Source organism: Bos indicus x Bos taurus, chromosome 21 (assembly GCF_003369695.1).
Source record: "Bos indicus x Bos taurus breed Angus x Brahman F1 hybrid chromosome 21, Bos_hybrid_MaternalHap_v2.0, whole genome shotgun sequence".
Lineage (NCBI taxonomy): Eukaryota > Metazoa > Chordata > Mammalia > Artiodactyla > Bovidae > Bos > Bos indicus x Bos taurus.
The window spans coordinates 19,019,871-19,038,483 of NC_040096.1; the positions used below are offsets into that span (position 1 = coordinate 19,019,871).

The following is an 18,613-nucleotide window of genomic DNA, read 5'->3' on the forward strand; positions in this document are numbered from 1 at the left end:
TCAGCCACATTCATTTAAGTTTATTATATTTATGATCAATCCACTAAAGTTACTTGGAAGAGCAAAATTTTATAAAGACATTAAATGAATTGGGATACATCTATGCAAGGGAATAGTATGTATCTCTAACAAAAGAAGAATGAGGAACTTCTCTCAGAGCTCCAAGGAACTGTCAGGGAGAATACTAAAAAGACCGAATAATATATGTCATATACTTTTACATGTGCAAAGTGGAGGAAGAACAGAAGTGCATATTTATATTGGTTTATATATCATTTGTTTGGATATAATTCACAAGGACACGCAATGACAGTGGTTACATGTGTGGTGACGGCGGTGGTAGTACAAAGAACCTGCAGAGGAGGGACAGGTATAGCAAGAATTGATATATACATATGTTATGCGGATTCTTTACCAGCTGAGCACCAGGGAAGGCCTATATAGATAATATAATATACTTATTATATATAATAACTGAGGTAAAAAATAACTTAATAAACTTTATATATAAAATCTTTCTTTTACATCAATATACAACACATACTTATTATATGTCATATGTATCACCTTTCTTTTACATATATATTTATGTATAAATAGGTAAATTTTATTGAGGCGTTGTTCATGTGCCATAAAACTCACCCATTTAATTTACTTATTTTATTTTCTTAAAATCTTTTATTTTATCCTGGAATATAGCTGATTAACAAAATGGTGATAGTTTCAAGGGTAGAGCAAAGGGACTCAGCCATACATATACATGAGTCCATTCTCCAAACTCCCCTCCCATCCAAGCAGCAGAGTTCCCTGTGCTATACAGTAGGTCCTGGATGGGTATCCATTTTAAATATAGCATTGAAAACTCACCCATCTTAATGTAAAACTCAATGATTTTTACCAGTGGTACAACCATCACTGTAATTCAATTTCTGTATTAAACATGGTTTCATCACTCCAATTAGATCTCTTGGGTTCATTCACAAGTAATCCTCACTCCCAACCTCAGCCTCAGGCAACCACTAGTCCTCTTGTCTACGTAGAGTTGCCTCTTCTGGACATTTCACGGGAAATGGTATCATATAAAACGAGGTCTTTCACGTCCTGCTTCTTTTACTACTTAGCATACTGTTTCCAGTGTTCATTCATGTAACACATACCAGCACTTCATCCCTTTCTATTATTGAGTAGTGTTCCATCGTTTGCTTATCCCATATTTCATTTATCATCGGCTGATACACATCTGGGTTGTTCCTACTTTGGGGCTATTTTGAAAAATGCCGCTATGAACATTCATGTACAAGTTGTGTGGGCATGTCTGTGTGTGTGTTTTTTAACCATGTGAATAGGTTATCTGTTTAAAAAAATCTTTGATATCACAAAAGATTAAACAGCACATGAAACAATCTTATAAGGAAGGAAGTAGCAAAGCAATGGGCGTGTGTGTGCATGTGCCTGTAGAATGATTTGATTCTGTTAAATAATTAAATAAGAACATAAAAAAGATTAGAAAGGCAGAAAGCTAAAATGTTAACAGTGTTGTCTCTGAGTGATGGGATGGTGGATAATTTATGTATTTGTGTGCTTTTCTGTATTTCAACAAATTGTCTACTATGAATATAAATTACTTTTGTAATCAGAAAAAAAGCACAACGTTATTGGGGAAAAAAAAAAATCCTTCCCATTCAATTTCTCCAACCTCTCTGTTGCAGAAAGATATCTTCGCAGTAGGCCACAAATAGGGGAGGCAGGGCATCCCTCTTTCTCTCTCTCTCTCTCTTGCTCTGTTTAATGCTGGTCACAGCATCCAGAAAACTGCAGATCCCCAATAAATACAAATCAATTTTGGAGACCTCGAGATCAGTTTCCATGGCAACCTGACAAGGGCATGACATTATATGAGTTCTGCCCCAGCGTGGAGATGGTCCACTAGGAAGAACACCTGACTTGAAGAGCCCGAGGTGGCCAAAGGGCCATAGTATTTATCTGTGTGGCAAAGGCATCAGGCATCCTAAGACTCAAAGAGATAGACATTTCTCCAAATAATGGGACACTGGAAGCGTGAACTGATCATCCTGATTGTGGGTTCCCTGAACTGCCATTTCAATTTATACAGCTGCACACAGATGTCATAATTCAGTATTTTCCAGAACTATACTTAGGAACTAAGTGTCCTTCCTCTCTGCTTACCTCATGCACAATTTCATCATATTGCTTCATAATTACTCACTTGTCTGCACAAGGCCTGTCCCTTATATTTGCAGGACTTGGGACAAGAGGATAATTAGAAGGCCACATCTCACATGTTCAAAAAGTTGGAAGTCATAAATTGAGCTAAGTTAATGCTAGTTGCTCAGTCATGTTTGACTCTTGGCGAGCCCCTGGACTGTAGCCCGCCAAGCTCCTCTATCAGTGGGGTTTTCCAGGCAAGAATACTGGAGAGGGTTACCATTCCCTTCTCCAGGGGATATTCCTGACCCAGGCATCGAACCCAGGTCTCCTGCATTGCAGGCAGAGTCTTTACCATCTGAGCCACCAGGGAAGTCCAAATCAAGCCAACACACTGTTAAATAAGGGACATCTTATCTTCCTCTAAATACATTTTCAGAATGACCTGAAGAACCAGACACAGATTCAGATGCCTTGGACTCCCTGGAATTGTGAGACGGGACATGCAGCATCAGAAAACAAGACCCCAGATTGTTCCCCCTTTCAATCTCACAGCAAAGGAGGGTCCAGGCACACCCAACCTGAACCACTCCACACACATACTCCCCTCTGCCCCCAAACAGCAGGCCCTTGACCCACTTGGGCTTTACCAGGCACACATATGTAGTGCAGCCCACCCTTAGGAGAAAAGACAGATAAAGAGGTCTGCGCATGTCCTAGAAGTGGACTAAGGGCCATTTGGGTAAGGAATTCTGGAGCAGGCAACTGAGACTTTACGTAGAAGTGGCGTAAGATGGAGGTTGTGGTTCCATAGCCCTTGGAGTCCTGGAAGCTGAAGGAAGAGCCTGAAATGTATGAAAACCCTCTTGTCCAAGATTAAGGGATACTGATCCATATTCTCACTAGATTGGATTTTCTTGACCTTGACACTAAGGACATTTTTAGGCCAGATAATTCTTCGCTGTGGGGGCTCTCAGTAGCATCTACCCTTAGTAATGACAACCAAAGTCTCTGGGGGACAAGTCACCCCTGCCGTGAGAACCAGCTCAATAGACCCTGAAGCTGTGGAAGGAGGGAAATACAACTGCTTCACTTAGTGGCAGAGTTCATGGCAGAGAGTTGGTATGCAGTAAGCGAGGGGTGAGTGAATGAACCAACATCTGCTCATGATCTCAGAGGCATTCTTGAAAGACCTCATTTTCCTGGTGAGGATTGTGAAATACTGGGAACAAAGAACTCCTCAGAACAAGCTGAGAGCTGTTCTTGATCTCCCGAGTATAAATGATAAATCTGGGATAGAAAGGTAAAAACGATAGGTGGCATGAACTCTGTCCTGAGCCCAGGACCCCAAGGATGGGACAGCTCCCTCTGCCTGATGGGTGCACAGAGCTGATCCAAGGAGGCTCCTTAAGATGTAAGGACCATTTCATGGTCCAGTCTTTCTCTACCAAAGCTTCCCTGGTTAGGAGAATGAAGGAGGGGCCAGGGACTCTAAACTTAATAGACTCTCCTAAGGAACCTTGTAGAACACTGCTCAGCCTCACGTGTTCCTTAGACAAACCAAAACGCGATGCATAGTGAGGGCTGTGATACACATGGTGAGACTTCTGACCTGCAAGGTACTGATTGCAAAAGCTCTTCATCCCCCTGACATTCATCTCCCTGCCCTCACCAATGGGATTTTGCAAACCTTGTTTATGCTGAGTTTCTTTGATCAGCCAACAATGTTTATAGCTGCATCAAGCCCATGCTTCTTCTGCAGAGCGAGCACACCCAGCCTCCTAGTTTTCTTTATAATAGATGAATTCCTTCTTCTATGATTCCGATGTTTCTAGCAACTGAACATGGTTATGTCCAACTAGGTTTGGGTCAGCACTTAAGGGGCAGTTGGTGATGTTTGCATGAGGAAATGAGGTTCTGATGGAGCCCGACACTTGGAGCAAAGTGCACGACTGATTTCATTCACTGGCATCAAAGGAACATAGACTCGGTTTCAGAATCTGCTCATTCTTCAGTTTTCCCTAGGGTGGCAGGTCTAAAAACATGGTCCAAATACCCCTGGTTGGCCCTGAGACCCTCTCAGGAGATCCACGTGTCAAACCTATTTTCCTAGGAATACTAAGATGGTCGGTTCACTTTTGTTCATTCACATTCTCTCACAGGTATGCATGGAGTTTTTCCAGTGATTTCCTGACATGTGATGAAAATTTTTCTCTGATGGTTAAATACAATGTGTGTGTGCATGCATGTGTGTGTGTGTGTGTGTGTGTGTTTTCCAATGTTTCTCAGTTTTAATTTCAATTACAGTGAATGTAGATGTATAAAACCCACATAAACAAAACTCTTTGAGGTCCTTGTAATTTTTTAATGGAAAGGGGTCCCAAGACCAGAAAATTTGAGAACCACTGTGCTGCAGCAAGAATGTTAGTCATACTCTACATCACTGAAAATCAAGAGTGGGGAAAATATTTGGAAGATCTTTCTGAGAGGTAGAGTAAGTTACTGAATATAAAAATAAGTACACTTTCAGAGTTTTATAACAGGAGTGTCACTGTGACATTTTAACTGCAAAATGTTCTCTAGGTTCTTCGAAGTGGAAAAAAACAAGTTTAGAGAAAAAGAGGGGGGAAAAAAGCAAAAGTATGACTATTTTCAATAAAAGCAATACGTCCTAAATACAATATTGCTTGTTTGGAAGTTTACTGATGATCTGATTTGCATCTGGACTAGCCTCATCTCAAACACCCACAACCTGTCCCTATCCAAAGACTGGCTCTGTTTGTTGGCATCCTTGAGAGATCCAAGGATGTACAAAAATAATTGGAGGGTGACTGAGAGCATGTTTGTATTATTTGTGAAAGGGGAAGGGAGACCACCTGACACTTATAATTTTAAATTTAACTGCAATTTTGAGACCATCAGTGGCTTTCAGTTACCCATGCTATAGAATCAGGATGTGTTATCAACCAGAAGTATTTTTGTTAAGATCTAAACAACATCACGGACCAAAATAAACAGATAAAAGACCCCATTCATTCCCTCTAGCTTTAACACCAGTCCTTTCATCACGTCTGAGTTTCCCTTTGTAAATTCCTTTATTTCCTTTCCCTCCCTTCACATAACATAGATGCTATTTTCTTGCCCCCTCACCAAGTTTCCAGGTGTTTTGATTACGTGGTATCGTCCATAGTCACAGTGCACCTAGAAGAGGCATATGATTGGTTCCGTATTTCAAGTGGAAGAACTGACACGTGAAATCTACCTTCCCAGATCAATATGGCCACTCGTTACCCAAGATGCTACCCACCCATTGTTTGAAGAGGCACAAGCTGGAAGCCGATGGGGATGGAAAGAGGAGGTAAAGGACTTGCTACAGATCCTTTAAGAGGGAGAGAGAACTCTTGCTTCTTTGCAACAATCGTTTCTAGAAATCACCTCTCCCCAACTCCCATAATCAAAAGGCATGCATTATCTTAATGAAAAGAACCATAATAGTAATCATAATGACAGATAAGGAGAGGTCAAGAGCATGTCACCAACAAAAAAAGTTTTACTATTTCAAGGCTGGGGCAGATGGATCCTGAACTATCATCTGTAGCCCGGCCACTTCTCTGCATTCCAGCTTCCATCTTCTGCACTATAAATAATTCAGAGTTTTCTTCTTTCTTAAATATCACAGGACCAAGTCAGAATCTTTATGTGAAGGATTCTCGAGTGTCCCTCTCTCCCTCCGCCTCTGCCTCCCTAGCCAGCCCAGGCGGCTCCCAGGAGAACGACCCCTCAAGCTTTAACATTTCTTCTTTGACATTTCAGACTATTTGTTAGGCAGAGCTGCCTTCTTGAGATCAAAGTTGGAAAATCTTGCCAAGAACCCCCGCTTGGCCCTGTCCAACTGTGACAGAGAGGGTCTATTAACCTCCAAGCATCTGTTTCTTTCCTCTTCCAGAAAAATCCGCCAACCCTCACCCAGCAAGGCAGCCACCCTCCCCCTCTTACCACCTTCCCCAGCACTCCAGGAGGGAGCAGGGGTCACCCTTCCCAAATGACACATCAAGACACCCAGCAGAGAGAGACGGACCCCAGAACCAGAAGATGCGCCCACCCCCAACTAAGAGACAACAGAGATTCATGCGGACATGGCATCTGGAACTGCTGTCTGGCTAAGATCTCTTCTCTGAGGAAAATGTACGTGAGTGCTCAGTCGTGTCCGATTCTTTGCAACCCTATGGACTGTAGCCCACCAGGCTCTCTTGTCCATGGTATTTCCCAGGCAGGAATACTGGAGTGGGTTGCCATTTCCTCTTCCAGGGGATCTTCCCGACCCAGGGATTGAACCCGTGTTGCCTGCATTGGCAGGCGGATTCTTTCCCAATGCACCACCTGGGAACCCCGAGGAATGGCAAACTCAAACATGGAACAAGGAAAGATAACTTACCCACGTCATTTTGCTCGTAGTAGGGCTGAGACTGACGCCAGCTCTTTATTGCTGCCGCTAGATGACATCACCTCCACCCTCCTGGGAGGGTGACCAGGTTTAGGGCTGAAGTCTTAAGCTCTTATGTGAAGTGATTTATCATTTTCTTTTGAAGTCTTGCAGAGAAGGTTTCCTGCACTTCACAAGAGTACCTACCCACCAGCCCCCAGAATAATGTCTGCCTCCTTACAAAGCCAAGGGCAGAAGTGGGGGATGGAGCCTAAAGAAGGGCAGAGGTTTTGGGGTTTGGTGGTTCATCTGGATGTGAGAAATCAGTGGTTAATTAATACATCCTGCTTGGTTCTGCTTCAAAAAGCTGCTGCCCACACCCTGACCCAGTGTGACCTAGAGTGTGTGCGTTGAGACTCTTTATAGGTGTTAAGTGAAGAGTGTTTCATGTTCAATTAGACTGAGAAAGGGGTAGACTCAAAAGGGTTACTTAAAGCAGGACTTCTCAGAGCCTTTACTGTCCTAACATGGTGAATCTTTAAGAGGCTGGCTATATACCATATAACATTCTCCAAAGTTATTTGACGGGCTCTTAGCATCTCATGACGCTACAGGGAAGCATTTCCAAGGCCAATGAAAAGGGGAGCATGTGATCTTTTGTTGTTGTTCAGTACTTAAGTCATGTCTGACTCTTTGCAACCCCATGGACTGTAGCCCGCCAGGCTCCTCTCTCCATGGGGTTTCCCAGGCAAGAATATTGGAGTGGGTTAACACTTCCTTCTCCAGGGGATCTTCCTGACCCAGGGATTGAACCCATGTCTCCTAAATTGCAGGCAAATTCTTTATCGCTGAGCCACCAGGGAAGCCCATTTGATACTTACAGCATGATTTATGTGATAACAAGTTGGGCATTCAAATGAAGAGAGAACCCTATTGCAAAAACTGAAGCTTTCCCAGAAAACCGATCAATACGTGTAGGGCAATACTTGGTCAAGCAGTTGATCCACTAAAACTACTAAGATACCCTCCTGAAAATGCACAGGGGTGTCACTCTGATCTTTTTAATGACCCGACTGTCCATTTGGTATCAAAGGTACTGTGCAGCAATTGCCTGTGATGATAACAGGAAATGTCAAGTTGACAGCCATAAAGATTGAACGATTCTGTGAGTCATTCACACATGGACTCAGAATTTCAATTCTCGCAGGAAGGACATTCTCAGAATATATTCTCTATTCACGGTACCTCCTCTAACCCGCCTCTCCCACAACCCACAAAGTCAAGTTCTCACTGGCCAGCTCTGCAGCTAGCGCCCTCTGAAGCCAAATGCTGGGGTCAGAGCTGCGGTCCTCAGATAGGAGTGACCAGAGGTCCTGACTGTGCCCTCTTGGCCAGTGTGACTTTTCAGAGGCTTAATGCTCGTGACAAAAAATTGCTTTCAGGTTTCCTCTCGGGTTCTCCCTCACATGAATTTTCTCTCAGAATTAACAGCAAGAAAATGCTGACATGTTGGTGTATACTTAATACCCAGGTTGGACTTAGCATCTAGCCTGCATTCCGGAATTTTCCTTCTCCTTGAGATTGCTTGTAGGAGGGCCCCGGGAAAGGCACCTACATTGGTTGGTCCATGGGACAAAGACTTTAGGACTTGTCTTTCTGGATTTTGACAGCTGGAGAGCAGATCTCGGAGACAGCTTGTCTGGTCAGTGCTGAGACAGGCCTGGCAGTAAGACAGTGTTTGTAGTTCTAGGGGTCTCCTGTGTTACGGAATCTAAACCCTTTGAGCTTCAAACTCAAGGGCTTCCCATGTCTCCCTGCTCCCGACACCCTTGAGAATCTGGCCCTGTGCAGTAACTATTTCCCCGAGCCTGTCCAGCCACTAAGAACCATGGCACAGGACTGCAGACAGACGTCATTCCTCCCAGAGCACCCGGGACCCCACACCCTCTCTTCCCCAGAGTAGTCAGTCTCTCCAGGAGTCAGGATCACGTGACCTTTGGCCAAAGGCCATTGCTGCAAGCCTTGGAAGTAAAGCACATTGCACTGCAATCTTAAAACATCACGAGAACCAGAACAGATCAAGGCTGGTGTGAGCTTCAGAGTAAAAAAAGTAAGTGACATTTCAGAGCTTTGTAAAGGAAGTATCACCAGGCCATATTTGACAGTGGCGAAGTCACTTTACAGGGGTTGGGTCTTTGCCCTTCTTGCTGCAGAATGAAAGTATGGACAAGAGAGGGAAGCCATGTCTTTCAAAGGGAAATAGGCCGGTTGCTCCAGTGAGGTCCCCAAAGGCAGAACCAGGCTTCATTTTGCTGCTATGGTTACAGCACATGAGAGGCAGAAACAGAGGGGAGAAGAAAGAGCTCCATAGACCAGCTGGTGTCACTGTCAGCCACCAAGGCCCCCACCATTGCTCACCCAAGTCAGGCTCAGTGGGGTTTTCTGAGCTGACATGATGCTCTGTTCCTCAAACTTGGATGGAACCACAAGTCGGACACAACTCTGGGTCTCATACCTTTAAGGAGCCTCACCCCGGGCCTTCAAACTCTCTCCGTAGCCAACGGGGCCTTCTGATCCACCCTCCAAAACCTCAGACAGTGCTTGACATCATCTTAGGGGATGAAGGGAGAGTTGCTCCTCCTCTCTCAGAGAAGCCAAGCTCCATTCTTCCTGCCTTATGCCATTGCCCCTCCCTCCTCTCTTAGACAAATCAAAGTCAGATTCATGGACCTCAGGGAGACTTTGAGTGGCTTCTATTGCAAAGGATCATAGGAAGACACGCGATCCAGAGAAGTCCAGAGCTGCTGTGAGTAGGAAGCTCACACATCTCCTGTTTCCCAGGCTTGAAAGTCTTACCAGAGCCCTCAGTCAGGACTTCTCTACAGCTCTGGCTCTTCTCTTGGAATCTGGTAACCTTGTCTTTCCCCTTTACCCAAGTAGTTCCAAATTCCTTCTCAAACTGGATTGGCACAGACCTGGCCTTGCCTTTGACATAGAATCTGAACCATCAGCATTGTCTGTGTCCTTTTAGGACCCGGGTTTCTCAGAGATCCCCTGCCTTTCTTCTTTCTTTCTTGCGTGGAAACCAAACATGCTTGAGTCAAAGACTAACAGCAATATCTCCTTGATTCTCACCACGCCCAACACCCAGAACCACAGGACATCTGAGCAATGCATCTGCCTGCACCGGAAGGCAAGAGGGGTGGGAAAGTAAGAGCTAGTGCTCTCAGGCACACACCCAGGAGGGGCGAGGGTCCTGATGGACAGAGAGGGAAAGGCAGCGAGATCTTAAGGCTCATCAGCCAGGCAGAAGTCTCCTCCCTGAGCAGCAGAGCTAAAGTCCCAAGGGCAAACTGCGGTCACTTTGTAGAAGTTTTACCCATTGAGTAGGAGAAACTGGGATTAAAATCCTACCCAGATCAGAATCCTGATGGAATGCTCAAACCATCCAAAAAAGCAGACAAGAAAACTTATCTCTTGCCAACATGAGATCTTCAACTTACTTTAGGTGCAAGGAGTGTGGCTGCTGCTGCTGTTAAGTCGCTTCAGTCGTATCCGACTCTGTGTGACCCCACAGACGGCAGCCTACCAGGCTACTGAGTCCCTAGGATTCTCCAGGCAAGAACACTGGAGTGGGTTGCCATTTCCTTCTCCAATGCATGAAAGTGAAAAAGTGAAAGTGAAGTCTCTCAGTCGTGTCCGACTCCTAGCGACCCCATGGACTGCAGCCTACCAGGCTCCTCTGTCCATGGGATTTTCCAGGCAAGAGTACTGGATTGGGTTGCCGAGGGTGGAAGGAGGCTTATTTAGCTCTGGGATATATCGTCAATTTTAGCCTGAGGTTTTCTTGAGGGGAAGTGCGTGGGATGGTGTGTGTGTGTGTGTGCGCACACGTGCAGGCACACATGCTAAGTCACTTGAGCCCTGTTGGACTCTTTGTGATCCTATAGACTGTAGCTCACCAGGCTCCTCTGTCCATGGGATTCTCCAGGCAAGAATAGCAGAGTGGGTTGCCATGCTCTCCTCCAAGGGATCTTCCTGAACCAGGGATCAAAGCGGCATCTCCTAGGAAAGGTGGATTCTTTACCACTGCATCACCTGGGATGGTAAGGGATTTCTAGAGGGAAAATGCAGAACCAGAGCCATCCAAGGCATACATGGGGCCGCAGAGCAGACAGTTTCTCCAAAGCTCCCAGAACAATGAAGTTGTGGGGGTGGGGCAGAGCTAGGTGAGCAGGGGAGTGGACCTTCAGCCTCCTGAACAATGCATAGGCAAACCAGGTTCCCCTGACACTCCCACCTCTTCTGGAGTGCTGAACCATTGGAACCTCAGAGCAGCCGGCGTCACTCCACTCTCACTCATCTCGGTCTGTCCCTCACTGAGACTCTCTCATCTTGCTCTCCCTTTCAGAGTCACTCTGGTGCCCATCTGTGAGTCTAGGGGGAGCCCCAAGTCAGTAAACACTGAAGGAACAAAGGCCCTCTGCTTAATCTGCATCTGGCGTGGTCCAGGAAGCTGCAGGCAATGTCACCTTGCACTGATCTGCTGTCTCCGTAGGATCAAACCCTCCCTGGAATCTTGCTCTTGGATCGGAGATGCACGAGCCTCTGCCCAGGTCTGGCCTTGACCCGCGGGAGCTGGGTGGAGCCAGGGAAGTGTCACTGACCCTGTACTAGGCTGAGGTCATGCCTGCGGCTGGGGCCAAGGAGGATGTGGTGGCTGGAAGCTTGGCTAAAGAAAGGAATTCTCAAGCAAGAAAGGAGAGACAGGGCAGTGCAGAGCCCAGCTTCTTGCCTTCCAAACTGAAGATGCTTGGCATGTGTTGTCTCCCTGAGTGGCAAGGACACAGCAGAGCTTCCACATGTCAGGAGGTCTTTGGGGAAGGGTGGAGAATGTTCAGATGGGGGTGCAGAAGTCAAGCAAGGCTCTTCCTTCTACTACCTTCCAGTCTGAAGCTGCTCACATTGACCAAACCCGGGCAGCCTCAGCTACCAGCTTCAGGACCAGGTGTGTCTCAGCTGAAAAGTCCTTCTCAACATCAAGGATGCCATCCTTGTCTGTTTGGAAATCTCACCAACTGGAAACCAGATGATTCAACTCAGATCTAAGAACAACCACACTTTCAGGCAACCAGGGTCACCAAATGCTAGAATGGGTGAAGAAAGAGCAGGGTGGATGCTCTTTTCTGGGGAGTCTTTCAAAATCACCGTGCTTGTCTGTTTCCAGAAGGATGTCAGGGATGGCATGTAGCCGTAAAGACCCCTGAAGGACTTCATCTCAGGAGGTGGGGGGAGCCTATGATTGTGGAGCCCTCAGGACTTCAGCTTTCCTGGAGCAGATGGATTGCTCTGTGGTGCAGCTGAGAGCACTGGGCGGTCAAGGAGACCCCATGTCAGTCTTGGCTCTGCCATTCACAGCTGCCTGGTCATTACTGACTCTCGAGCTTCAGCTTCCATGGGTCAAACAGGCCTGGCTCTGAATAAGTGCTTCGCAAGTTTGACCTGATTGTTATTATGTTCCCTAGGAAAGCCCTTCTTTGGAGCTTGGCAACCAGTTTCAGGATCTAACCACACAATGCTAGTGAAAGACAGAGCATGTCCCTGGAAAACCCTACACCCGAGTTCCCCACTGTCCTACACCTTCTTAAGGAGAGTGAGTTCCCCGCCCTTTGAGCTTCAGAAAACACTGTTCAGAAGAGGAGCCCCTCAACCCTTTCCTCCAGGATGAAGATCCAGAGAGCACACAACAAGCACACTGGCTTCTGGGCTTGAGCCTTTGCCACAAAGTCCCCCATGACCAAACGCAAGCTCAAGTGCAAAAAAGCCACTGAGAAATCCTGTGGGTGAGATTCCAAACACAGAAGGTCACAGAGCTGCAGGACTTGTGGGTCCCCCTAAGCCTCCCTGGATGAAGCCAGTCCAAGCCAGCATCCTTAGCGGGCTGAGTTCTGTTTTGAAGGCCTCCCCATGCCAGCTCTGACCACTCTGGAGCCTCTAACATCGGGGTAGATGCCATGAGACTTCAGGGCCCAGTAGGAAAGCATGGGAAACAGAGTCCTGCACACTCAACACTGAAGCTGGTTCTCCAGCTTCAGCCAGTCCTCATGCCTCCTGGGAACTTTCTCACACTTCCCTGCCATCTGCCATGGTCTCTTCTGATTGAAGCCTTCTTGGTGCTCTTCGATGTTCCCACTTGCACCCCAAGGCCTCGCCTTATACTTTAGAGGCAAAATAGAGGCCCCCAGACAAGGCTTCTCTCACTCCCTGCCCCCCAAACCCCTAAACCCTCATCTCTTCTTCCTCCTCTTGCTGTACTCTCCCTCCATGCGGGTGATGCTGGCCCTTCCTCCCGAGGATGGGTGGTTTTCTTTCCCATCTTCCCAGGGCCTGTTTCTACTCATCATTTTTTCTCCCATGCATTGGCAGGCTCTATGCATCCAGATAAAACAAAGCTTAAATATCTCTAAGTGAAAGTGTTAGTTGCTCAGTTGTGCCCAACTCTGTGACCCCCATGAACTGTAGCCCACCAGGCTCCTCTGTCCATGGGATTCTCCAGGCAAGAATACTGTAGTGAGTTGCCATTTTCTCCTCCAGGGGATCTTCCCAACTGAGAGATCAAACCTGGGTCTCCTGCACTGCGGGCATGTTCTTTACCATCTGAGTCACCAAGGAAGCCCTAAATAATGAAATTGCCCCTGGAATCCATGCAGCCTGATGGTCCCAAAGATGGTCTCAATCCTTGGGGCATCCCTGGTCCAACTCTAGAACTCTTGAGAACAGGAGAATGCAAAGCTGGGGCAAACCCCCTGTTCAGGCCACTCTATAGAAAAGGAGCCTCCATTTGGGGTGAGGTGAGGGGTGGGGGCTCAAACAGAACTAGACTCCAGTAGGAGAGTGAGTGAGTAAGGATAAGCAGAAAAGCACCAACCTCGCCTGATCCATCCCTGTTGGACTTCCACCTTGAGCTCGCCCACCCAATTTGCCTGCATCTTTACTTCCTAAGTAAGAAGCCCCAACAAAGCCTACTGAGACCCAGGGAGGGGTCCAAACCCTCCCAGGAGCCCTTCCCCAGCCCCCAACCTCCTCTGTTGCTCCAAACCTCCTACATACAAAGTCCTCTCCTCCTAAAAGGAAGATACTGTAAGCTGCACTCATGCTCAGTTGCTCAGTCGTGTCCAACTCTTTGAGACCCCATGGACTGTAGCCCACCAGGCTCCTCTGTTCATGGAATTCTCCAGGCAAGAATACTGGAGCAAGTAGCTGTTCCTTTCTCCAGGGGATCTTCCAGACCCTTACTTCCTCACAAATTCTATAAAATCCTTATTCTTTCAAAGTCCAGCTTAAAACCCTAATTATTGCCTGTGGTATTTCTGTTGTTCCTCTTAAGCAAAATTAAATCTGTGTGCCTCTTGTTTGATTTCACCAAAACTTACTGATACTGTCATTATAATGATCAGCTTTTCTAGGCCTGTCCCTCAAGCTTAATTATGTGCTTTTTAGGACTAGATGATGTCTGTGCTTCCCTAAGACCTAGACCAGTGTCTACCAGTTGAAACAAATACAGGCATGTATATTTTTTCAAGTGCTAGACACTGGCTGTATGTGTGTATATGTATCTTCAATCCCTGAATTCTACCTCGGAACTGCTAAGCAAATCTTGACTCAAGAAAATCCAATACATCACAGCTAAAACCCGTACACTGAAATAATGACTTGCATTTTGTGAGTTGTTGTTGTTATCATTTAGCTGCTAAGGCATGTCTGACTTTTTTGTGACCACCGTGGGCTAGCACGCTAGGCTCCTCTCTTCCGTCCATGGGATTTTCCAGGCAAGAATACTGGAATGGGTTTCCACTTCCTCCTCAGAAGGCATTTCAACACTTCTAGCTGTGTCAGGGCTCAGGAACCAAGGGCAGACAGACATACCCGGCTCATCTAAGTGTTTCAGTCTCAGTAGGACCCCAGGACTCGCTTCCTCCCTTTCTCTGGTAGCCTACATGGGACCTGCCATGGAGCTTGGTCCACCTGACTATGTACGTGCCGTGTGTGGGGAGGGGTGGGGGTGTCTCTGAGTAATCGGCAGGTTGACCTACAAACTCAGAGCCCTATCTTTCTCTGGGCAGGGTCTCTTCCCCAAGATTCATAAGGGAGCTATAAAACCACTCCAACCAAGGGAAAAATCACACTGGCTTGCTGGTGCCCCAAAGATAAAGGATCCCTTGACCCCACTCCAGAGCCCCTTATACCTCAGTTCTGAAGAAAGAATCTCCAAAGGTCTTGGCTGCTCAGACAACAGAAGAGTCCCCTGCCACCAAGGAGGCGAGGGTCTCAGTTACCTGAGTTGTATTTGGTGGAGTCTGGTTTGAATTTTGCTTCTGCCTCTTGTGCTGTGTGACTCTGGGTGAACCAATCAACTTCTCTGTGCCTCTAATGCCTTCTCAGTAAGATTGAGGAAACACTTCATTGTATGGGCTTAGAGTGTATCTGGAGAGGTCTCAGTGAAAGCAACCAATGGAGCAGATTGTAAAATCCTTTGCAAATAGGACTTCGCTAAGAAATTTCTTTAAAAGAGTAAAATAGGGAGGAATTAAAAAAAAAAAAACAGGGGTAGCCTGAAATGTCTTTAATATTCTTTGCAAAAAATGCCAAATAAGAGGTCTGATTCAGTCATTTCATTAGAAAATAAAGTGTTTATTAAGAAACTATACACTGAACACTCCTATAAGTCTCTGTGGAAACATAACGCCCCATGGTCATAGCACAAGATGAGGGAAAATGGCAGAATAAAAGATGCTGGGATGGATGAAGCCTGGGAGGCTGGAAATGAGGTAATGAATTACAATAATCAAAAAACATCATCCTCAAGCTTACTCCTTAAAGCCACACTCAGAAAGAGGCCCTGGCCCAAAGAGTTGGCAGGACACAGTGGGGAATGGCCAGACATGAAGTGGTGGGGAGTGGGGTGGTGGGGAGCTGGGAGGGGCTGAATAAACACATCCTTTGAGGTCCTGGAGACAACGTGAACCCCCGTGTGATACTCTGGACATTCAGGTGCCCGGGAGGCCACCCCAGATACTGGGCAAGAACTTGGAAAGCTCTGTATTTTTAAAACCCACAGAAGGCGTCTCCAGAACCAGGCTGGGAACCTGACCTGAAGAACCCCCATCCACAGGACTCAGGACCAAAAACCCTAAGAGGGAATCCTAACCCCCAGGGAAATCTCCCAAGGCAGAGAATCTGCTATCTATCTCTGTGCATCCTCACTCCCAAACTTAGTGGGTTAAAACCACCACCGTTTTGTCCTACAAGCTCCCCATGGTTGGCCCTTTCCTCTTCTGTGCTCCACCCTCAAGGGGGCAGCCTGTGCTGAGCCCCCACAGTGGAAGTACCAGGGGTGGGAGGAAGTAAGCCACGCCCTGACATCTACTAAGCCAATAGGGCAGCAAATCTAGGGGACTTCCAGGCCCTACACCTATACTTTTCCTATGGAAGCTGGGGTAAAGGCATTCCCTCCACTCTCCCCGCCGCTGTGGATCAAGGTGAAAATGGGGGAACAAATCCCTCCTCTTTGGGAGAGGGTGGCCATGGAGTAAGGCATGAGTCAAAGCAAGCAAAGTAAACACATATATTGACCAGAGGACAGGATGACACTTCCATTGGTGCCATGAGAGGGGCTGGAGGAGGCCAATTTTTACGTCTTTTCCCCTTCAGTTCATCTTGGCCTTGAAATGGTGATTCCATTGGGCGCCGAAAGTTCTCAGAGTCAAGAACAAGTAAAAGTGGGGGAAGAGAGCCAATGCCGGAATCACGGGCCAGCAGGAAGGGCCTTGGTCCCTGGGTCCCTTGGTCCCTTGTGGTCCTAGCAGGATGCCTGGTTCTCGGGCAAGACCTCCTGCAGCCAGAGCTCATGGGAACTGTAGGTCTAGGGGCCAAGAAGGAGCCCTGGAGAAATCCTCTTCTCCAAGGGGTTTTCTAATACCACTCACTGAGCCGTTGCAGAGAGAAGAGGAAGTAGGGGGAAAGTGTGTCCCCAAAAAGACATGGTTTTCTCCACCGAAAAAAAAAAAATATATATATATATGTATATATATAGAAAATGATTGGTGTCCATTCTTTCCTCTGAGACCTAATCTGGTGCCAACATGTGGGCCTGGCTCCCCCTCCTCTCACCGCGCCGTCTCCACCTCTCCTTAGATGTTCTTCCCCACGGGAGGCTGCAGGGCGACGAGGTCACTAAGAGGGTGGCCTGGTATCCTAAGGAGAGCCAGGGAGACCCCACACTTCCAGGCAGAGAAAGCGAGGCCGGAGCACGGCTGGACTTCATCAGGCTTTCTCGTGGTGGTTGGGTTGTTTTTGGAAAGCAAGAGACTGGCTAGTATGTTTAAAAGATGGTTCCTGGTGCACAGGTTTTTAATTCTCTTTATTGGCTCTAAAGACGATGGCAGGAGCTGCCTTGGAGGCCAGAAAAAAAAGGAGCACAGTGATGACTGGAGGGGAAGGGCAACCCTGCCAGTGGTGGATGGGGGGCGGGGACACACCCGTCTTGGTGGCGATAAAGGATGCAGGGGGCACCGATGGCTCGAGTGGTTTCTAGTTAGCATCCCCGGCTCCAAACGGAACAATGCCTAGAGCTTCCAACCTCTCAGAGGGCCCAGCCTACCAAGGAGACATCAAAACAGGGAGGCTTAAAAGGAGTCTTTAAAAGCCATGACGTCCTTTGCTGAAATAGACATTGACATCCTCAACATAGATGCCATGGTTAAGAGGCTTGGAATGTCCGGGAAGGCTTATTGGATTCAACATAATTTCTCTGAAACCTATAAAAAACAAAAACAAAAAAACAGAAAAACAGAAAAAAGCAAAATAAAGTAAAAACCAAAACCCCCAAAGAAGATCAAAACTAGAAGGGGAAAGAGATGGGAGCTCGAAAGGTGGGGACGGGGTCGGGGCATGTTGGGGGGGACAGGGGACAACTGGAGATATGGATACAGATATACTGGGAACAGCCAAACGAATTTTCAGCAAAAGGGAAGGATAGGAGGAGGGGATTAACTTAAAACCAAGCACGGTCAGAGAAACTGGAAACACTCCACTTTTGCTGCGGCCTCCACTGAACTGAGGAAGGGATGGGAGCAAAACATTTGGGGGCATGGCCTTGGATTGTTCTGGAAGAGGAGGAGCAACCTCATCTAAGTAGGAGGAGGCCCTGATGATGAGCCTGGGAGGGAAGTGGGGAGGGGGCATAATCACCAGGGTCCCTGGGGAGCAAAGGGGTCAGAGAGAATGCTCTCCAGACATTCTTAAGGGATTCTAGTGAGCTATTTCTAATCCTAGTTGGCACGATGTGGACCACCTTTGACTGCACCAGGCTGGGGGTGCTGTACTTCCAAGACTAGAAACATGTTCTTGTTCACTTTGTCCTCCCATTTCACCCATTCAGTGAAATGATGGCTGATCACTCCACCTCCCCATAATTTCATCTTATGTGCTCAGTCGCTTCAGTTGTGTCCAACCCTTTACGATCCCATGGACTATAGCTCACTAAGCTTCCCTGTCCATGAGATTCTCCAAGCAAGAGTACTGGAGTGGGTTGCCATGCCCTCCTCCAGGGGATCTTCCCAACCCGGGGATTGAACCCGTGTCTCTTATGTCTCCTGCATTGGCAGGCGGGTTCTTTACCACTAGCGCCACCTGGGAAGCCCTCCAAGTCTTACAGGGGATGGAAAAACCTTGGAGGGCTGGCACTGGTGATGACCAAGCCATGGGCAGCCTCAGGCAAGGAGGATTTCCATGCTGGCTCAGCTCGTCTCTGGCCCACACTGCCATGGACGGAGTTTGGATATCCAGAGATGTGGGTAATATTGATCAAATGTCCAGAAGGAGGTTTTTCAATCTCACATTAAAATCATGTCTATAAAATAACGTCTGTAATGGGCGTGTGTTTGTTTAGCTGCACGTGCAGACAAGGCAGGAGTAAGCCTATCTTTTTAGGAAAGCTGTGTGCAGCTATGTGGAGGGTGTGAT

General features: G+C 47.1%; 1 protein-coding gene across 1 annotated transcript in view; it reads right to left on the bottom strand.

Moving 5' to 3' along the window:
• Nucleotides 1–18,613, bottom strand: part of NTRK3 (neurotrophic receptor tyrosine kinase 3) — a 428,727-nt gene that overhangs the window by 92,541 nt on the left and 317,573 nt on the right. The window lies entirely within an intron of this gene.